The sequence below is a fragment of the Myotis nattereri genome (genome assembly GCF_964212035.1).
Source record: "Myotis nattereri genome assembly, chromosome: 14".
In the NCBI taxonomy this organism is placed as follows: domain Eukaryota; kingdom Metazoa; phylum Chordata; class Mammalia; order Chiroptera; family Vespertilionidae; genus Myotis; species Myotis nattereri.
Genome location: NC_138089.1, coordinates 10,712,026 through 10,735,133, shown reverse-complemented (window position 1 = coordinate 10,735,133; position 23,108 = coordinate 10,712,026). Strand labels below are relative to the sequence as shown.

Sequence of the window (23,108 nt, the reverse complement as noted above, 5' to 3'; positions counted from 1 at the left end):
TAAAAGTGGTACCTAAATTTGACAAATGTGTGTGGATTTTCCTCCGTTTCCAAGTCCAGGGTCTTCCTTAAATTAATAAATGATTAGCCGATTTCTAAAACACAACAAAGAGCACCCCGAAGAATCCACTCGTCCATTGTTGTTTCCTGTTTCTGGAAACTAGTTTATGATGATTGGAGACAGGGAAGGCACATCTCCTTAGGTGGAACCACATGCAAATGCTGCTGTAGAAGACAAACTGTCAATTACCAGCAATGCCATTTGGGTTGATCTAATGGATGGGCATTAGCGGTGCTCAGCACGCGATGGTGGTAAAGAATTGGAAGAGGTAACCTGTGGTTCAAGTCTCAGCTTCCCCACTGGCTTGCGGCCCTGGGCAAGTTATTTCACCTGTAAAAATCCTGTTCTCTTCTGTGAAACTGGATCCTCAGAATATCTAGCTTCCTCCCAGAACCCCTGCTATGAGGGTACGACGAGGCGGTCCATGGGAAGCCTCTGCCATGCCAGTCCGCTAGCATGAGGCCTGGTACGTGCTTATGAATGTCGATAGTGCCCGTTTCTAATCTTTTTTTTTAAAATATATTTTATTGATTTTTTACAGAGAGGAAGGGAGAAAGATAGAGAGTCAGAAACATCGATGAAAGAGAAACATCGACCAGCCGCCTCCTGCACATCCCCCACCGGGGATGTGCCCGCAACCCAGGTACATGCCCTTGACCGGAATCGAACCCGGGACCTTTCAGTCCGCAGGCCGACGCTCTATCCACTGAGCCAAACCGGTTTCGGCCCGTTTCTAATCTTTACACTGAGGCTGGTCACACCTCGTTGGGAGGATGAATGACACGGTGTGCCTCAAATGCTGATCACTGGCAGCCAGGTGTCATTCCTGGATACAAAGGAATAAGCACGCGAGCCTGCCAAGGCCCAGACAACTGTGGGAAGTTTTGGTACTCAGTCTCAGACAGTCTCTGTGAATCGGGAAGCTTCTCTCCGAAACAGCACCAGCCCCAGCGACCTCCCAGGGTTCTCAGGAAGCTCAAATCAACGCGGCTTTCCCGAAGGCGCCCATGAGCAAGAAGGTGTGGGAAGCAGAGGTGCTATTCCTCGGATCGCTCCGGCAGTCCTCACCGTCCACAGGGGGGCGGCCTTCACAGAAAAGCTCTACCCAGGGGTTTTCTCATTGCAGAGGTTCAACTTTGCTTTACAGATATTTTTTTTCACATATTAAAAAAAATTTCAGTTAGGGACCAACATTTAAAAATGGAATGTTTCATACCATGCTCTCCATTTGCCAGGTATCGGCCTCTCCAGGGCCTCAGCCACCCTCTTCACTCTCCCCCTCCCCGGCCTCACCCCGCCCTCCCACGTGAGTGCACATCCCCTCCCTTCCAGCCAACTCTCCACCTTGTCAATAGTTCGCACTCTGGTCATAAATAACCAGCCCAGCCGAGCCGTGGCACAGAGACAAGCCTGACAGCACACACCAGGGACTCCCCGGGAAGAATATATGGATCACTTAGTGGTATTAAATAAAAATCATGGAAAGAATTATAAGTGATTAAAAAATTAATTTGGGTCATCACTTGGCAGGCTGCACAGTGTCTAGGAGACAGGAGACGGCTCCCCCAGCCTCCACCTTAGCCAACGCACACTTCCCGAGGTGGCCGGGCGCCCTCCCAAGCGGAATGTGTGCCTCTCTGTTGCTATTTGCAGAACTGACTCTACAAGAAAACTCAACAGGGGTGGCGGCTGGAGGGGGGCAGGCCCTTTGCAGGGGAAAGCCTCTGCTGCCTTAATTAACAGGCAGTCTCTGGCCACCACCAAGCCAAAGCAAACATTTTCTTCTGACATGCATTTAAAAATTAATGGGGGCTGCAAATAATGTTTAGAGCTTGATAAAATATTTAAGGAGAACCGCTCCCTGAGTTTTAAGTGAGGATGAATCAAATCTATACTACCTCTCACTTTGCACACATTTAGTATTCACTCGTGTATTTCCTGGCGGAGAAGCGTTTAATGCCAAGCACTATATGGTTGGCACTGGGGACTTACTCCTCTTTGGTAGATGAAGACCAGCCAGACCCAAAGCAGTAGAAATGCCTTCCTTGGCCTCAGCCTGGCTGGTCCAGGGTTGTCCCCTGGTCCCATGTTCCTTTTATAATTTTGTATGGGGTGGGGAAAGGGGGACTTGTCTTCTTCCTACAGGACAACGTAGGACAGCATGGTAGTGACCACCTGTAGCTGGGAGTCGGGAGCAGACGTTTTCCATGGGGCAGTGTCAGCCCCAAGGGGCAAAACACTTTTTTTGGGGGGGGGGTGGGGGGGATGGGCAAAACCTATGCTTTTGACATGGCTACACTATCCTATCTAATAAAAGAGAAACATGGTAATTAGCCATAACTTCACTACCCTTTCCATTGGCTAATCAGCGAGATATGCAAATTAACTGCCAACCAAGATGGCGGCCGGCAGCCAGGCAGCTGACACGAACAGGGAGGCTTGCTTGCTCCAGTGACAGAGGAAGCCAGGTTCCCCGCCTGCCGCTGCCGGGCTCTCAGCTGCTCTCTAAGAAACATTGTTACAAATATAGAAGCTAAACAAAACCCCAGAAACCTGCTTTCAGTCAGCCGGGATCTCAGAGCTGGAGTCGCAACAAAGTTTCAAATACAGAAGGTAAACAAAGTCCAGAAATCTGCTTTCAGCAGCCAAGGTCTGAGCTAAAGCTGGCTCTCAGCTCCAGTGACAGCCATAGAAGGTAAATAAAACCCCAGAATAAAAAAGAAAAAAAGAAATAAAAGAGAGGTTGGGAGCTTCAGTCACCCGCCAGCCTGAAAACGGCCCTCAGCCCCTCACCCAGACTGCAGGCACCCCAGTGGGGACCCCCACCTTGAAGGGGGTGTGACCAGCTGCAAACAGCCATCATCCCCTCATCCAGGCTGGCCAGGCACCCAAGCAGGACCCCCACCCTAATCCAGGACACCCTTCAGGGCAAACCAGCCGGCCCCCACCCATGCACCAAGCCTCTATCCTATATAGTGAAAGGGTAATATGCCTCCCAGCACCGGAATCAGCGGAGCCGTGAGGCCTCCCGGCACCGGGATCAGTGGAGCCGCGAGGCCTCCCGGCACTGGGATCAGCTGAGCAGCGAGGCCTCACTGCCCCGGTGTCAAGCGGAGCCGTGAGGCCTCCCAGCACTGGGATCAGCGGAGCCGCGAGGCCTCCTGGCACCGGGATCAGTGGAGCTGCAAGGACTCCCAGCCTGGGATCAGTAGAGCCATGAGGCCTCCCGAACCCGGGGTCAGCGGAGCTGCGAGGACTCCTGGCACCGGAATCAGCGGAGCCGCAAGGCCTCCTGGCCCCTGGAGCAGCATGACAGGGGGCAGCGCCCAAACCCCCTGATCGCCCTGCAGCTCTGTGTGTGACAGAGGGCGGGGTCACAACCTCCCTATCCGCCCTGCTCTGTTTGTGACAGGGGAAGGTGCCCCAACCCTCTGATCGGCCCTGCTCTGTGCCTGATAGGGGGGAGCTCCCCAACCCCCTGATCGGCCCTGCTCTGTGTGTGACAGGGTGGGGCCGCAACCTCCCCATCGGCCCTGCCTTGAGTGTGACAGGGGGTGGCGCCCCAACCCCCAATCGGCCCTACCCTGAGCGTGACTTAGGGTGGCATCGCAACTTCCTGATCCGCCCTGCTCTGTGCATGGCAGGGGGGATCACCCCAACCCCCTGATTGGCCCTGCTCTGTGGGTGACAGGGGGGAGCTCCCCAACCCCCTGATCGGCCCTGCTCTGTGGGTGACAGGGGGGAGCTCCCCAACCCCTTGATCGACCCTGCTCTGTGTGTGACAGTGTACGGAGCCACAACCCCCCTGATGGGCCCTGCTCTGTGCGTGACAGGGGGTGGCGCCGCAACCTCCCCATCGACCCTGCCTTGAGTGTGACAGGGGGCGGCGCCCCAACCCCCCAATCGGCCCTACCCTGAGCGTGACTGAGGGTGGCATCGCAACCTCCTATCCGCCCTGCTCTGTGCATGACAGGGGGCGGCGCCTCAACTCTCCAATCGACCCTGCTTTGAGCCCGACCAGGGGCTGCACCTAGGGATTGGGCTTGCCCTCTGCCACCCGGGAGCGGGCCTAAGCCAGCAGGTCGTTATCTCCCGAGGGGTCCCAGACTGTGAGAGGGCACAAGTGGGGCTGAGGGATACTCCCCCCCCCCCCGCCAGTGCACAAATTTTTGTGCACCGGGCCTCTAGTAGAACATAAAGACACAGACACTGATGTAACTCCTTTTCGGCCTTGGCCCCAGGCCACACACGCCTGGCCTTGCTGGCTCCGCAGGCCCAGTTCAAGGTTGCTCTTTGCTGCTCTCTCTGCTCTCATCCCACTCATTTTCCTTCAGCCCCACATGCAAGCTGTGCCCACCTCTTCTCACGGCTGTGCACCTGCTCCTCTCTGGTTAACAGCCTTCCCTCTGCTTCCTGTGCCGTCATCACCCACTCATCCTCAGGGACAGTATCTGACCCCACACACTGGACCAACGCCGCCCTTCCAGGTTCTTCTATGCTCTCGGGGAACCCTGTCCCTCTCCTTCCCAACGCCCTTTGCTGTATTTATCAAACTGCTTGATTAATCAATACCTGTCCTCACCTCTAGACTTAAAGCCCTTAAGGCAGGGACCACATCTGTTCTTAGGCGACACCGCAGCCCCACACCCACCATGGTGCCAGGCACGCTGGGAGTTCCTTGCAGCGTGAGTTACTGACGTGGGGACAGCACCCATGGATTGCAGCATGCATCGCTATGCTGCGGATCTGGTTTGTAAGAGCATGACTCAGGGCAGCTTCTTTCCAGTCCAATTACACGTGAATCACCCCAGAGCCGCTTCACTTCACTTCGCCACTCGCTCGCTCAGCACTTAATGGCATCATTCACAAAATCCGCATCCCTTTCTTTTCACTCTTCCTTGTCCTACCTGCCCCGCCCTACAGGACTGACTTATGTGCACGGGACAATAGCCGACATCCTGTAATAGATGTTTGCTCTTGCCAGAGTCGGTTGGCTTTAAATGAAAGACAGAAGAGGGCAAGAGCAATTACTAGCTTTGTGACCCTGAGCAGGTAAGGCCTCCCTCTTTCCAGCCGCAGTTCCCACGGTATAAAGATAGGAATATTACCCACCTAACATGTTTTTTGTGAGTATTAAATTAGATACTGTAATAGAGTACTCAGCGATGTGCTTGGTTCTGAGTTAGCATGTGATAAACTCCGTATTCTTATACGTGCCAGATGTTGTAGGCAAATGAAAGCTTTACACAGAAGAGGGCATTGTGGTCCAAATACATATTCAAAGGACATTAATCAAAATTGCATTTATTGTGCACCTACCACATGTCACTAGCCATATAGTCACTTACTGTAATCTTTATTAGCAGTCCTACAGAAAAGGCACTAGTATTCCCATTTCATTAAAAGAAACTAAAAGTCACACAATGCATGAGTGATGACTGGTATTTACACATAGATCTGTGCTTCTCCAACATCTCTGCTCTCACCTCCACAGGTCCTGGGGGCTCTCTGAGCAGGAAGCAAGCGAACTTCCCTGGCCCCCGGCCTCCCGTCTTCCTATGCAGAGGAGCAGCCAATAGCAACACAGATGCCCTCCGGTTCCTTTCATTATCAACAGAGAACATTCATGGCAGAGTTTGCCAACAGAGCTGTCGAGGCAGAAGGCTGCCAAGGCCTGCCAAGAGCAGGGCTCCAGCCGCCTCCTTTTCCTCAATGACAAACAAGAACTCTCTTCACCCCTGCTTTTATCTGTGTGTCCCCCCAAAGTACGCCCATGGCAGCTGCTTTTTTGCAGACCTTCTAGGAAGCAAAACAATGACATTATTGAATGCTGACCGCCCCCCCTTCCTAGTTAACATGCAGAAATATGCACCCTTTAACGGCAGTTTGAAATGTCGCCCTGGCACCGTACTTCACGCCGAGGGAAGCCCTCTGCGCTGCTCACACTGTATACCAGCCTCCACTGCGCAGAGGCATTTGTAAAACAGGCGTGTTTGGAACCTCCCCCACAGAACCGTTCATCCTTTGTAAACTTTCTCACACAGAAGTCCACGGGCGGGCTGAGCAGCAACCTGTCTTGCTGAGCAAAAATGGCAACAGGAAATAAAAAGGAAAGTAAGACAAAAGGGAGATGGTGTAACTGATTTATCCCAACCACCGCATCAATAAATGAGCTCAGTGCATAACAAGGAAGTCGGACCAAAGGAAAAGACACATTCACCCTCGTCCTCTTTGCCTTGACTGGCTTGATGTTGGTTCTGTCTAGTGACAGAAAGAAAAGTTGGTTCCAATTGCAAAGCGAAGATCAATTTTGAGCTCTATGCCTCGTGAGGGGTGATAGTTGGGAAGGGCCTTGACTCTTTTGGGGTCTATGTAACTGTCGGCACTATAGCTGGGGGGGCTGGACAGTTTCATCCAGGAGCCCCCTGGCCCCGCCTCACCACACCTGGCCTTCTTCAGTGTTTCTGATTTCAGCAAATGGTAGCAGCATATCCAGGAATGTAAGAAAGAAACGCAGCTCACAGGAGGGCACAGAGCTCAGCCACTGAGGCGCTGAGAGTCAGACTCAGCAGAGCCACAGTGCAGCCTGCGCCTGCACGTCCAGCAGACAGCAGCTGCCAGGAGGGGTGGCCCAGGGGGCGCGAAGGCAGAGGGGGCTCTCGAGAATCTATCCAGCCCCGTTCTTATCACACCACCTGGCATTTAATAAAAACTGCGCGGTGCTTTCAGCTTGTAAGAGTCAACATCATAGACTCCAGTCAGTTCCAAAAATGATGAGCCACCTCGCCTGGTAAGGAAATTATACAGCCAAAAGGTCAAACACTAAAGAACACTGCCGTCACATGCCTTCAACATGGAGCAGATTAATCTTGGGCAGAAGAAAATTTCAACTCCCAAACAGCTAAGCAACATTCACAGAAAGACCAGGTCGTGAGGTGATCAGGTATTTTTTGAAAAACCTTTCTCTGTTGCCACAAACCAGCAGGTCGTGCTAACAACTTCTTAGTTATATCTAGGATATTCCTTTTGAGGTTTCCAGGAAAGATGTGGGGTGTGGAAGTCACACGGAGCTGGGTTGGTCCCTGGCTCTAGTATTCTGGAACCAGCTGTACAACCTTCCAAAGGCACAGCCTCGGAGGAGGTCCTAGGTGCTACCTGTCCTCAGCATCCCCTCCACAGCGTGGTGGTAACAGCGACCTCTGCCAAGCAGTCAAATTAAATGGGAAAACACAGTGATTCCACCTATGGACCCGCAACAGAAACACCTCAATAAAATGAGTTTGTTTTCCCCTTTCCCCAGACCAGTCGTCCAACCCACATGCCTTTCCTTTTCCACTCAACACACTTTGGCTTTGCACAACCACTCTCTCACCCTTAACCTCTCCAGAAATGTAAATGGATGTTTCTAGTTTTTATTTTAGGGGGCTCTAGCTCCCCAGGAGGGCATAAGGACTGATTTCAGAAAAGGACTATTCACTGGCTGCTAACCAAGGCGGATTCACATTTGCTCTGTCCTCAGCCTTGAATTTTTAACTAGACTCACATCCCTAGGACAACATGTTGAAGAGGCTCCGGCACTTCTCCCGCCCTCGCCTCACTCCGAGTCCTTAATGAACCCTTCTTGCTTCAGGCTTTCTGAGATTCCCCTCCCAGCTCCAAACCGCCAGGAAAGTAAGACAACTGATCATTAGCAATACTCAAAGGAAATATTCCTGAGTTCACAATCAGGAATCTGACAATCATCTAAACACTGCCCAATGTATGCTCACAATTTGGAAATGAGCAGCAGGTACAAAGAATATAAAGGCAGGATCAGCACCCAGACTCACAGAGGCTACTCTCACAGCAAAGCCACAATGTCCCTCACAAAAGTCAGCTTCGTACTTACCCTTTGTTTTTAAGTCTAATCTTGAAAATGCCCCAGTAATTGTCCAATAAATCCAAATGCTCAGAGTTCATAAAGATACACCATAATAATTTGACCAAATTAATAATTTGACCTAGTTAATAGCATATTATATCCTCCTGTCTCAAATAGTAACACGCAGAAGAGCAATCAAGCTGTAATATTGCTTTCAGAAAATGTAAGTTTAATGTTCCCCCACATCTGGTTTTGACCTTGCAATCTCACTCGTGGTATCTCATCCTATAGACATGATTCCACTTGTGTGAAATGACTGATCTCCACACTACTCAATGTAATAGTACTCTGAAATATTAAAAATATTTATCAAAGGGAGCTAGTTAAATAGTTATAGTATGCCCACACAAAGAGAGCATACAGCCACTTAAAAAAGAAAACAAGAAGTGCTCTGTTACTGAACTGCAAAGACTGTAAGACGCACTGTTGAATTAAGTTGCATGCATGCATTATTATATACTACCTGTTGTGTAAAACAGGGAAGAAATAAGAACACACACATAAAACACACACATATTGCACACACACATATTTACATAAAGAAATTTCATAACAGTAATCAGAAACTAAGAACATTAGTTGTAGTATTGGAAGGAAAAAGAAATGGAAATTAGGCAGGTGGTAACCGGTATATGGAAGAGATTCGTTAATGAACATTGTAAATATTTTTCTTTATGAACCATGTAAATGTATTATCTACCTGAAAAACACATTAAAATTAATTAGTAGTAAAAACGGCATTCCATTCCTTTCCATTGAGATGAAAACAACACTCCCTAAAGGTCCCATTTTGTGACTGATCGAGTCTTCTTCCCCTTCCTGCTAATACCACACATGCCCATATTGATCAACAAAACAAACATATTTAAATTAACAAATTAAATCGGAAAACTTGTAGAAGAAGAAAATACCACAAAAACTACTTTTAAAGAGCTACACAAAGCCTCGTCCACACATTATTCACAGTAGGGTGGCCTGCAAGCTCCTCTGGTGTTAGACCTCACTAGCGCACACAGCCCTTCTGCCCCGATGGCCTGGGTCCCCTGGGGGCTGGGAGAGAGGTGTCCTGGCTGCCGGGAGCAGCTCACCTTCATAGGTGCCGACCTCCAGGAGGGTCCCGCTCTGCTCGAGGTCCAGGAACTCCTTCACAGTCAGGAAGTTGTAGTCCACGCCGGGCACTTCTCCTTCCCTGGGAGCGCGGGTTGTGCCTGCAGCAGACAAGACAAAGGCACAAGAAACCATCACTCAACTAGAACAGGAAGCGCCACATCCAGGTGTAATTAAAATAACCTGTTCAGTCAGCCGGCGTAGCCGAGACTTCCAGACCGATCTGCCCAGACAGGGACCTGGTGAAGGCAACTTCTTTCTAAGAGGAGTGTCCCCACCTCCACCCACCTGTGCCTGGGACTCGCCGACAGGAGCGGAGAGAAACAGGCACAGCCAGGTAGCCCAGGGAGAGTTTCAACCTTTTAAAAATGCAGTGAATGAAGAAGGCGAACTGGATTTTATACAGAAAGCATCCGTAATCAGCAGCTTTGAGGATTCTGGTAACTACTAAAACGTTATCCACCTTAAGCTCAAAGCCTCCGGGGTTTTGCCTTGAGACTCTTGTGTTCCTCAGTACATCCGGCAAGTTCCAATGTAATGAGCCCTTTGCAGAAAACGGCACCCACCACATAAACACAACCCTGGGGAAACCCGATTGCCCAGGATCTGCGCCTGGGTATCTCCCAGGGACAGAATAATGCGCTGCTCTCCATGTAATTAATATGTTGGGTAAAAAGAGGCCATCCACAGTTCCGACTAGAGGGAAAGGACACTGCATTTTGCTAAAAAATTCTCCCCCTGATTTAAGCTGGTTATTCTCACAAAAATTAACAAATAGACCAATGCCTCTTATGAAATAACCATATCGAGCCCCTAGCGCATGCAAGTCACCAGCTCAGGTGCTGGCTGTAGGCCTATCATCTTAGTGGAAGCTCAACGAAGCAACAAGGAGATGTGTGGTTTAGACATTAAGCCAGGAAAAGAAAATAAACCAAGATGCAATTATGAAGTGTGTACCAGGAAACCATATTAAATATTATGTTTCCTAGTTTGTTCCATTTCTGGCTCCCCTGGCATACAATGACAAGTCCCTTGAGGGAGCTCACAACTTTTCAATGTATATCTCATGTCAGGCCCACAGCAGGCACCCAGAAACACCAAGAATATCACACAGTGTTGACAAGCAGGGGCCTGGAGTGAGCAATGGGCTCATGGTCTGGTTCCCCAGGTTGTGGTGTTGGGCAAGTTCCTTAGCTTCTGTTATTTTTCAGTTTCTTCATCCACAAAGTAGCGATCACAATAGTAACTCCACCATAGGTGTGTTGTGTTTACGGCATGGGATGATCCTTTTAGAGGACTTAGCTCAATGATCATTAGCAGATATTATAGTTTATAAACAATAATATAGTTATTGTTACAATGAAATGAGTTAATAAAATCTTAGAGTTCAAATGATTTATACATTTACCATTATATAGATTCTTATATTCCATTTATTTATTAAACTAGAGGCCCAGTGCACAAATTCATGCACCAGTGGAGTCCCTCTGCCTGGCCTGCGGGATCTGGCCAAAACCGGCTCTCTGATATCCCCCAAGAGGTTCTGGATTTCGAGAGGGTGCAGGCCAGGCCGAGGGACCTCACTGGTGCACAGTTGGGGCTGGGAAGGGTTGTGGGAGGTTGGCCAGCCAGGGAGGGGCTGTGGGAGGGGCCCAGGGTGTGTCCAGCCCATCTCGCTCAGTCCTGATCAGCCAGACCCCAGCAGCAAGCTAACCTACCAGTCAGAGCGTCTGCCCTCGTGGTGGTCAGTGCACATCATAGTGAGCGGTTGAGCAGCCTTAGCATATCATCAGCATATTACGCTTTGATTGGTTGAACGGCTGACCGGACGACCGGACACTTAGCATATTAGGCTTTTATTTTATAGGATACTAGAGGCCCGGTGCACAAAAATTTGTGCACTCGGGGGGGAGGGGCGGTCCCTCAGCCCAGCCTGTGCCCTCTCGCAGTCTGGGACCCCTCGGGAGATAACGACCTGCTGGCTTAGGCCTGCTCCCGGGTGGCAGAGGGCAGGCCCAATCCCTAGGTGCAGCCCCTGGTCTGGCTCAGAGCAGGGCCGATTGGGGAGTTGGGGCACCGCCCTCTGTCATACACAGAGCAGGGAGATTGGGAGGTTGTGATGTCACCCTCAGTCACGCTCAGAGTAGGGCCGATTGGGGGGTTGGGGCACTGTCCCCTGTCACACTCAAGGCAGGGTCGATGGGGAGGTTGTGGCGCCACCCCCTGTCACGCACAGAGCAGGGCCCATCAGGGGGGTTGTGGCTCTGTACCCTGTCACACACAGAGCAGGGCCAATCAGGGGGTTGGGGTGCTGCCCCCGTCACACACAGAGCAGGGCCCATCAGGGGGTTGGGGCGCCGCCACTCTCACACTCAGGGCAGGGGCGATGGGGAGGTTATGGCTCTACCCCGTCACACACAGAGCAGGGCCCGTGTGTGTGTGTGTGTGGGGGGGGGGGTTGGGGAGCTCCCCCCTATCAGGCACAGAGCAGGGCTGATCAGGGGGTTGGGGTGCCTTCCCCTGTCACAAACAGAGCAGGGCGGATAGGGAGGTTGTGGCCCCACCCCATGTCACACACAGAGCCGCAGGGCGATCAGGGGGTTTGGACGCTGCCCCCTGTCACGCTTATCCCGGTGCTGGGAGGCCCCATGGCTCCGCTTATCCCAGTGTTGGGAGGCATATTACCCTTTTACTATATAGGATAGAGGCCTGGTGCACGGTTGGGTGCTGGCTGGTTTGCCCTGAAGGGTGTCCTGGATCAGGGTGGGGGTCCCCACTGGGGTGCCTGGCCAGCCTGGGTGAGGGGATGATGGCTGTTTGCAGCTGGTCACACACCCTTCAGGGTGGGGGTCCCACTGGAGTGCCTGACCAGTCTGGGTGAGGGGGTGAGGGCTGTTTTCAGGCTGGGAGTGACTGAAGTTCCTAACCGCTCCTTTTTTTCTTTTTATTCTGGTCCAGCTTTAGCTTGAGGCTTGGCTCCAGCTCTTAGGCCTCCGCTGCTGAAAGTAGGTTTCTGGCCTTTGCTTACAATGTTGCGAATCTGCTGGCTGAAGTCTGGCGGTATTTGTTACAATGTTTCTTAAACTGCCGGCTCAGAGGCCTGCAGCCGCAGGCGGGGAACATTGGTTTCCTCCGTCACTGAGGCAAGCAAGCCTCATGTTAGTTTCAAGCTGCCTGGATGCCGGCCGCCATCTTGGCTGACAGTTAATTTGCATATCTCGCTGATTAGCCAATGAAAAGGGTAGCGGTCGTACGCCAATTACCATGTTTCTCTTTTATTAGTGTAGATTTACTGAGGTCCCAACAGATGCCAGGCACTAATTTAGGGCCTGGGAAACACTCATGACCAAGACAAAGCCCCTACTCTAAATGGAACTTACATTTTACTATGAAAGATAGAAAGCAAATATGGATGTGAAGAGATACAGCATTTAATTTCAAGAGGGAATAAGTCTTTTGTAGGAAACATAGGCTAAAGCAGTGGTTCTCAACCTTCTTAATGCCGCGACCCTTTAATACAGTTCTTCATGTTGTGGTGACCCCCAACCATAAAATTATTTTCGTTGCTATTTCATAACTGTAATTTTGCTACTGTTATGAATCATAACGTAATTATGCGATATACAGGATGTATTTTCATTGTTACAAATTGAACATAATTAAATCATAGTGATTAATCACAAAACAATATGTAATTATATATGTGTTTTCAGATGGCCTTAGGCGACCCCTGTGAAAGGGTCCTTTGACCCCCAAAGGGGTCGCGACCCACAGGTTGAGAACTGCTGGATTAAAGCATTAGAAAGTGTCTCAGAGCAACATAGGTAAAAGGGCTTGGAAATGTCTTGGAGGAAGGAGGGAGGGTGGAGAGGAGAGAAGCTACTTTAGATTGGTGATGAGGAAAAGCCGGCTAAGGAGGTGCCATCAAAACTGAGAGCCCTGCAAAGGTGATGGTGGGAAGAGCATTCCTCGAGGGGATTCAGGTTCAGGTCTTTTATGTGGCAATAGGGTTGGCATGTTGTGGGTAGGGCAAGAAGGCCAGAGAAACTGCCGCAGAGCAGTGAAAAAGAGGTTGGAAATGAAAATGAAAGTGAGGGGCCAGGTTATGGAAACCAGAGAAAATACTTCCTGCTTTATTCTAAGGGGGATAGGAAGACGAGTGATGCCATGATTCATTTTTAAAGGATCATCTGGCTTTACAGAGTTGAACAGGCCATGAACAGAGTAGCAAGGGTCCCAATCAGGTGCCGTTACAGTGTCTAAGTGAGAGAAATCAGGGCAAGGACAAGAACACTAGGAAGCAGGTGGAAAGAAGCAATCAGATTTTTATCACAAATCGTTGAGCATCTTGTTTTTCTCTTTTTTAAATCCTCACCTGAGGACATGCTTAGAGAGGAAGGGAGGGAGAGGGGAAACACCGATGTCAGAGAGAAACATGGGTTGGTTGCCTTCCATACGTATCCTGACCGGGGATTCAACCCATAACCTGGGCATGTGCCCTTGGCTGGGAATCAAACCAGCAACAGGACAATGCTCAACCGACTGAGCCACTCCAGCTGGAAACTGTTGAGTATCGTAAGTAGCTGTAATGTAGTCCATAGCACAGATGTATTAAAAGTATGTCAACTCATTGGGCCACACGAGGTCTATATTTTTAAGACAGAACTTGCTGATGGAGTGGACATGATATTGTTGTAATTATCCAGTTATTAATAATAGGAAAGGAGCAAAGGGAAGCCAGATATTATAGGCATGTCATTTGGGCAGCTTCACCAGGAAGCTACAATTCTGCACTCCCCAGGGAAACAGCAGCCCATTCCCTGCAGATCACTGGGAGAAGGGGTCCAACAAAGGGAAGATAGATGCATGCCCAGCGAAGTTGGGGTGACATAGGAAAAGTACTCGTCTGACAGTCAAACCTGGGGAAAGAGATGCTTGATACATGCATTTGGGGGTACATAATCCCCTAGGCCAGGGGTCGGCAAACCCATTAGTCAGCAGAGCCAAATATCAATAGTACGACGATTGAAATTTCTTTTGAGAGCCAAATTTTTTAAACTTAAACTATATAGGTAGGTACATTGTTATTAACTTAACTAGGGTACTCCTAAGGCTTAGGAAGAGCCACACTCAAGGGGCCAAAGAGCCGCATGTGGCTCGCGAGCTGCGGTTTGCCGAGCCGCAGTTTGCCGACCACTGCCCTAAACAAAGGAATCCCCTCTCCTGTTGCACTGGACTCTTGGCTCCTGCTCCCTTGCATTCACCCTGATTCCTCCATAGCCATGTGGGCCTGTGGACCCCACAGGCAACGGGCCGATGGACCGCAGCAGGGAGCACAGCCAAGCTAGTCTGATGCAGGATGGACACTGCTCCGATACGGAACAGAAACTCTGGACACAACATTGATTTTATCCCTACTGAAGCCCCAGCTGCACTCTTCTATGACTGGACAAAGGGAAATGGGATTTTGGAAACTCGGGGATTAAATCTACGCAAATAAAAATCACTCATCCTGCCGTGCGAGTCTTGGAAAATTCTTTCCTCAGAATATTGCAAGAGTTCCCCTCCCCTGCGCAACAGGTTGGGAGGGCCCCTGCCCCCGCCCCCCACTTCCACCAGCAACAGATGAAGGGGGTAAGAAAAACAGAATAAAGACCAGCATCTAATTTTTTGACCTGCGCGAATGGGTGGTGCCATTTATGGAAATCAAGAAGATGGGGGAAAAGATTTTTAGGGAAAAAGAATGTAAGAGTTTACTCTTAGAGAGATAAAGTAGGAGGAGATGCTTATTAGACACCTAGGTGGAGAGTGTGGACAGTTGGTTATATAAACCTCAATATCAGACTGAAGGTCGGGACATAAGCTTGGGAGTGATACTGAAAGGCAAGAGACCGAAAGAGCTAATCTAGGGAGACAGTGTGAGACGAAGAAGCCGAGAAGCTTGGGCTGAGCACGAGCACCCTGTGACGTAGTAACTGGGGGAGAAGCGCGGTCCTCAGTGGGGACTACGAGGCAGCAGTCAGCACAGGATGAGGGTGCGATGTTGGAGCCAAGAGAAGGTTGCTCAGCCAGCTATTTGGAAAACACGAACAGCCGACATCATCGTGGGAAATTCCAGGCAGTGTAAGAATAGAATCTCTTTGAAACTTGCTGTGAGAGGATCTGTCCCAAACATGTTCTGTATGTTGCCATTAATTTAAGCCATCCGCCCACCCCACCCCCACCCAAGATGAGCATAAATAAAACCAAAGAAAAGATTCCTTGGATTTTTAAAGTCTCCCCAACCCAGACAATGTGGTGGTGGTTTTTCCTCCTGCAGCTCTCTTATCTTTGCCATTTCTTTCAATCATATTTTCAGAAACAACTTGTCAGATTTACGTTAAAGACAACAATCACCCATGGGTCTTCATTTCCTGAAAGGACTCAAAAAAATGACAAACTTGACAAATGCCACATTTTAGAGGAAAAACGAAACTAGCAGGTTCCCTTTCCCTCATGTAAATAAATACGCTGAGCCAGAGGGAGGGAGTGCGGGGTGGGGCAGTCTCCACCCACAAGACCTTCAGGGTTTATCGCCCAGACAAACCCTTCCCACTCTGCCTGCTGCAGGAGGTGTCCTCCCTGTCACCCCCTGAGTAACCGCCTGGGTCTGGGCCAGCAGGACCAGGCCCCTTCAGTGACGCCGGAGAAAGGGCGGGCAGCGACTCCGCCTCCTCTTTTCTTCCAGCAGAATGACAGGCTGCTGCTGGACACACGCCTGGCAGATGGCATTTCAAAGGGTTTTCGGGAGCCATCTGGGGTGGGTACAATTATTGCAAACCATGCTTCTAACAAAGCCAGAAGGGTTACTTCCTGGCAGGAGAGAAGTAAAACAAATTCTATCATGTTTCTCAGGGACAGCATATTAAAAAAAAAAAAAAAATCACCAGGCTGACAAACGGGTTTTCTGCGGCCTACAACACTGCCTTCTGCTCATCTAGCTAGACACCGGCCCAATGGTATCTGGTTGTTATTAGCTTTAAATAAACACAGTGCCCACCTCCCACTTGCAAAAGCAGAAAGACTACTGAGCACTAGGAAAAGAACCTCCCTTTATTGGATGCTTCCTCATGTCTCAGGCGAGGTGGTAGCAATGAATCAGGTCTATTGTATCAAATCTTCACAAGACAGACAGAATACAAGGTAAGGGTTCCATTATGCTCCTTGTGCAGGTGAGGAAGCCGAGAGTCAGAGGAGTCCCCTGCCCAAGGTCACACGACAAGAGGCTGGGCAGCATGATGACCTGAGCGCAGACATTCCGACTGTGGCGTCCCTCATTCCAAACCATCGCTGCCCAGTGGAACTTTCCGCCACAATAGCAACGGTCCCTGTCTGGGCCCTCTAACATGGTAGCCGCTAGCCACACGTGGCCATGGGTAAGTGCCAGTGTGACCGAGGACCTGAACTTTAAGAACTTTACATCTAAAGAGCACACGTGGCCAGGGGCAACCGGGTTGGCCAGCGCAGCTCGAAACCCTAAGAGCATCCGGGCTGCCCGCACTGCACTGTGTCTGGTCCGTTGCCGCCAAAGCGTTTCACTCAGAATGACAGCAAGGACCACACTTGCATTACACAGCAGACATCTCCTACGCACACAGGAAAACCTTCCTTTTAAAAACTCTTCGATGCATTGAAAAATGGTCTAGGCCAGTGGTCGGCAAACTCATTAGTCAACAGAGCCAAATATCAACAGTACAACGATTGAAATTTCTTTTGAGAGCCAAATTTTTTAAACTTAAACTATATAGGTAGGTACATTGTTATTAACTTATTAGGGTACTCCTAAGGATTAGGAAGAGCCACACTCAAGGGGCCAAAGAGCCGCATGTGGCCCGCAAGCTGCAGTTTGCCAACCACGGGTCTAGGCTAACTCTGCTTTGTGCTAAAAATTCTATTTGGTTCCTACTGACTGTGGTCTCTTAGGAAAAGCCTCCTTAGATATTTGTGACAGCACTGTTTGCAGAAAACAACAATAAGACCAACAATAAAAGCAGCCTCCCAAACAAAACATCCGAGTGCCCATGAATACAGGAGTGATTGAAGGACCTACGGAGAGGAAACCAGACGTGACCTTCCTTGTCATCCAACTCTACAACCATGGCCACAGAACGGAAACCAGGTACAGGGCTCATCTGCGCTCTTCTTCTAGAAATTCTCTTGAAATATCCAGGTCAGGAAACAAAAACATCCTGGGGTGAGACACTGGCAGGCCATGCCTACAGCCACACGTCTGACACCATCTTGTTTCCAGGCAAGTGCCTGACCATACTGTGTCAAGGCCAGACTGCTGCTAGTGGAGGAGCCGTTACCCTACTAAGATTAAATTGCTAACACTCACTAATATCTCCAGATGCTTCATTCCTCTGGGTCCTGCTGATCAAAATCTAACAATAGCCTTCAACAATGATGGTTACCTCGGCTGTCTCCAGGTGAATAAGAAGTCAACATTTTCTCTAATGAAACAAGTGCTTGTGTTGCCTGGAATTGGTCAGACACCCAGGAGAGCCCCGGGCTGTTCATCCTTTATGGATGGAGAGGAAGCACGTGGAACGTGGCCTTCACTCAGTTATCTCCTCAGACAACTACTGCCGTACCTCAGGACCGGCAGTCGTATTTACTCAATACCCCCCCTTCAAAACAAGCTGCTTTTCAAACAGATACATTCCTGTAAAGAGGAAACACTTAACTGCCACACACCTATTCGTATGGATTTTTTTTAAAAATTGATTTTTAAAGAGAGAGGAAGGGAGAGGGAGAAACACCCATGTTAGAGAGAAACATATATCGGCTGCCTCCTGCATGCTCCCTACTGGGGATGAAGCCCACAGTCCAGGCATGTGACCTGACTGGGAACCCAAAGGCACACTTTCGGTGCACGGGACAACACCCGACAACTGAACCACACCAGCCTGGGCAGTGTGGATTTTGAAAAAGTCTTACAGATACCAAATGCGAGCAAAAATATGGGGTAACTGGAACTCCCATATATGCATGTTGGCAAAAATCCAAAATGGTACAGCCACCGGGAAAAAAAATTGGCAGTTTGCTAAAAAGTTAAACATCATTTTACCAAATGACCCAACAATCACACTCCTAGATATTTACCCTAGAAAAATGAAAACTCAAGTTTACACAAAAGCCTGCGTACAAATGTTTATAGCAACTTTATGCATAATCACTCAAAACTGAAAAACAACCTAAATGTCCTCCTGTTGGTGAATGGTGCATCCCTACAACAAACTCCACTCAGCAAATGGCAGCCGCACACCACAGGGCGAACCTCGAGTACAGCGAGCTAACTAAGGGGAAGAAAGCCAGACTCAAGAGGTTGCACACTGAGAGCCCGGGGGTGGCGGTAAACGTGCTGCTAGCTGTGGGCTGCAGGTGACCTTGAAGGGGCATCGAGAGGGGCCTGGGAGGCGGCTGTGCTGTGTCCTGAGTGCCGTGAAGGCTGAAGGGCTGTCATTTCTAAAAGCCCCCAGAACTGGACACCGAAGGGTGAATTCCACTGCTTATCATTTTTTCTGTAAGGAAACACTTAGCATTAGGTGAAGTGGAGAGTCCGTTTTTGGCCTGCCACAAATAGCAACTAAAGAGAAATACAATAACAATAAAATAAAACTATTCCACTTTGCCTAGAGCCTGAGGCGCTGAGCCTGAGAACTGCCCTCTCTATGACAAAGGCAACTGACAAACATTAGGGAGGTGTGGGATTCCTGTTAGTGCCAACGGAGACTTTCTCCTTAACACAGTTACAAGGGTTTTAGAAATTACAAAGAAAACCAGCTTCTCGCTATTGGGCTGAATGCTCAAGCAGCATCTCGAACGCGGCCTCGTCACCGCGCTCCTCCCAACGCCACAGTGCGCACTGCGCCAGCTCCGGGAAAACAGCGCAGAGTGCGGGGGCTCCGGCTGTGGAGCTGGATAAACCTAGTTTCCGAGTCCAACCCCACCACTGACCTCTGTGAAGAATTTAGGTTACTAAATTTTCTGTCTCAGTTTCTTCACGGACAGGTCAGAGTGGAAATAATAAAAATATCTACAGCTCAGGGTTCTGTGCAAACGTCCCATCAGGCCCCAGCGATGCAGACCCCATCGGTGTCCAGCATGTAGGTCAGCGTCCGAAACAAACAAGTGGTTGATGTTCACCTGGCTTTGATTTGGTTGCCTTGGAAACTGGGATGTGAACTTCAACAACACTCTTGGAGATATGCTCCTGGAGAAAAGCCTCCATGCTTATGACGTAGCTACATTACGTATTATTTTGTATTCATGCAAGATGTCCCCAAAGCCAAACCTGTATCATTCTTTGGATTCTGGCTGTCGGTTAACCAAGTTCCGTTCTCTGGCTAGTCTTCCTGCCTGTGTACTACTTCAATCCTCGCTGTTTCCAAAGAGAAAGGAGGGAACATACACGCTACAGCTAAGCAATCGTTTCCCCAGAGGGACAGTCCCGACTCCTTGGCTCCCAAGTCATGCATGATCTCGTCCTCTTTCCATCCTCCCGGAAGTGCAAACCTCCTAGCACGTGTCCCGCAAACTCCTCTCCACGAACAGGTGCCTTTTTCTCAGAGAGCCTGGTCGTCAATCAAGATAAGGATGTAAATCTCCTTATTCCCAAAACAGAGATTTGGAAACAATATGCCCACAGATACTGCCCACAGCCTTATGCACGGCAGGGACTTGAAACACAAGCGGCTTTTCTCTTCGGCCCTCACCGTGGCAGCAGGTGGAGCCGCGAGCATGTGCCCTGCGTGTCATCTTCCTGGATTTTTAATAAAATGCGCTCACTTTTGCCGAAGCCTCGGTCTCGTTACTATTGCTAGTTAACATGAAGTGCCCATGGGGAACTGAGGAGGGGAGCCCCGCAGACCTTTCCTCCTAGAGAAGGTGCCTGTGCTTACACCAGTCCACCAGCTTCGTGCTTGTGCCTCTCACATCCACCTTCCTTGGACAGGCGGCTGTGGCCCCGGCCGTGCGGCTCAGCTGGTTGGAGCAACATCCCACAGGCCGAACGTCTCGGCTTCCATTCCCTGTCATGGCGTGTAGGGGAGGCAGCTGATCGATGTTTCTCACGATGTTTCTCACATCGATGCCAGTGACTCTGTCTCTCTCTTCCTTTCTCTTTAAAATCAGTGGAAACATATCCTCAGGTGAGGATTTACAAAGGGGGGTGGGGGATTGGGACCGACTGTCTATAATTGTGAGGCATAACAGGAACACTTGGAAGGCATTCAAGGCGAGAGTGAGAAGAGCTAAAGATAGAGGAAGCGCGAGGCTCAGCCCTAATATGACTGTTGGAAGCATCTCCTCCTGAAAGGACACAGAACAATACTATTATTAATAGCTACTATCGACTGAGCATTTACTCGGTGCAACTGCTAAGTAATCCTCAGACGACAGTATCCTGATGCTTGGCAAGAGTTAAGGCCTTTAGAATTACCCACTTCCCAGTGCATGCTTACTCTCTTATTCTTCTAACACTACTTCTCAAGTGCCTATCAGGTATGTGCCACATACTGTGTAAGGTGGTGGGGGGTGAGCAAGAGAGAGGCAGGCCCCTCTCTGAGAAAGCTTAACGTCTTTGGGAAGGATAAAAGCAAGTAATCACAACAAAGATCAGCAAGTGAGATGATGGAGAAGCTCCAGAAGGCTCTCGCAGCTCTTATCAAAGGGACCTAAATGTGAGAAGACGCAGGCATGAGAGGAAAATGTTAAAGAGCGAAAAATACACTTCAATGTGACCACAGGAGAGAGTTGGACAAGGTGGTCAGGGAGCCACAGGAAGGGCTGGACATATTCTGTGGCTCAAACTGAGTGTGGGGGTGGGGGCTGGAGGGGGGACAATGGGGAGGCGGTGAAACCCAAACACTGCTGCTCTCAGATGCAACAGCTGTGTTACTCAGGATGGCCACAGGAATGAATGTTCTTCAGACTGTCAGTGTCGCTGAGCATCTCACACACATGCGCGCGCGCACACATACACCAGCTGTGCTGTTTCCAGCAGAACAAAGCTGAGAAGGTAAGGTCCTTGTTTTCAAAGAGCTCGGGATCTACTGGGCCTGTGTCCAATCAGAATGGATGCCTTGTTATAAACGGAAAAGCAACTACAGGGGCAAGACTGATTAAAACAAAAATAAACAAAGAAGGGGGGCCTAATCCCAGGGGCGCTGGAACCAAAGCTGTGAAGCTGTTCTCTGCTGCTCCGAACATGCTGATCAGCTAATGGCCTCACTCTCACTTCCAAGGACTTGGCACCGGGTCTGGAGGCGCACCTCAGGTGTCAGCCTGACGGGGTTCAAGATGCCTGGTTACCCCGTAACACGTTCTTTCTCAGTGTGTCTGTGAGGGTGTTTTCTGAAGACATTAGATCAGGGGTCCTCAAACTACAACCCGCGACCACATGCAAATACAAATATTGTATTTGTTCCTGTTTTGTTTTTTTACTTCAAAATAAGATATGTGCAGTGTGCATAAGAATTTGTTCATAGTTTTTTTTAAAACTATAGTCCGGCCCTCCAACGGTCTGAGGGACAGTGAACTGGCCCCCTGTTTAAAACGTTTGAGGACCCCTGCATTAGATGAAGTCCACGGAGAGGCGTTCAGCCACCCGGTGAGGATGGGCATCAGTCAACCCGCCGGGGCCTTCACAGAACAGAGGCAGAGGAGGGCTCCGCGCTCTGCCCGCACTGAGGCCCAGGCTCCTGCCCTCAGGCTGCCTGGCTCCTGGGTCTGGGCCTTCGGCCTCAGATCGCGACTTGCACCATTGGCTCTCCTGCGTCTCCAGTAGCAAGGGCAGACTGTAGGGCAGTGATGGTGAACCTATGACACTCATTTTTTTGGTTGATTTTTCTTTGTTAAATGGCATTTAAATATATAAAATAAATATCAAAAATATAAGTCTTTGTTTTACTATGGTTGCAAATATCAAAAAATGTCTATATGTGACACGGCACCAGAGTTAAGTTAGGGTTTTTCAAAATGCTGACACGCCGAGCTCAAAAGGTTCACCATCACTGCTGTAGGGCCTTAGGCCTTCATAACCATGGGAGCCAATTCCTGTAATCAAACACTCACTCAGTCACTCAATCGCTCTCTCTCTCTACATATGTGCATGAACAACCCTCCTGGCCCTGTTTCTCCGGAGAACCCTGGCTAATCCACAGGCAACATAAATTGAGCCTTTAGAGCAGCGGTTCTCAACCTGTGGGTTGCGACCCCTTTGGCGGTCGAACGACCCTTTTACAGGGATCGCCCAAGACCATCCTGCATATCAGATATTTACATTATGATTCATAACAGTAGCAACATTACAGTTATGAAGTAGCAACGAAAATAATTTTATGGTTGGGTCACAACATGAGGAACTGTATTTAAAGGGCCAGAAGGTTGAGAACCACTACTTTAGAGAAACACCACTTTGACTAGCTTGGCATCCCTCTCTCCAAACCGCCAATCCTCATAGCCAACATCAGGAACAGTTCCCTATCCTTGTGTCCTGGTCAGTCACACAGAATACTCAGTAGTTACGTATGTCGTGAGTGGAATACTACCAGGCTGCTCCTCAGCTGGTGTGTAAAGAGAGTTATTTTGCTGCAGCTACAACTCACATGCTTGGGATCATGTGACCCTTTCAGGTTCCACCTTGCCCAGAGGACCACTACGCGACAGAGGCACCAAAATCTCATTAACCAATCACATCTACAACACCTGAAATTGGGACGGGCTGGCACGTACTCCGTTGTACTGATGATTCGGAAAAGTGCCCTGGATATCAGAGGTGGCAAGCGTCTGACCTGGTGCTCAGCTTCTCTCTGAACAACTGCGACTCGGGGTGAAGAGAAAGCAGCTCTGAGTGGCAGATCCAAGTGAACTGCCAAGGTGGTTCCATAGGAACGGTTCCAATTGGCTACACATCCTTTGCTTGGACGCCAACTGTCCTTTGTTATTACAAGACACTTGAACACATTACCTTTTAGGG

At 49.6% G+C, this 23,108-nt stretch overlaps 1 protein-coding gene across 1 annotated transcript in view; it reads right to left on the bottom strand.

Moving 5' to 3' along the window:
• MAGI1 (membrane associated guanylate kinase, WW and PDZ domain containing 1) overlaps positions 1 to 9,183 on the bottom strand; it is a 106,180-nt gene extending 96,997 nt beyond the window's left edge. The window contains exon 1 of the mRNA XM_081106094.1: positions 9,070 to 9,183. The gene's annotated coding sequence lies outside the window, so the exon portion shown is untranslated. The remainder of the gene's footprint in view (positions 1 to 9,069) is intronic.
• Between the last annotated feature and the right edge of the window lie 13,925 nt (positions 9,184 to 23,108).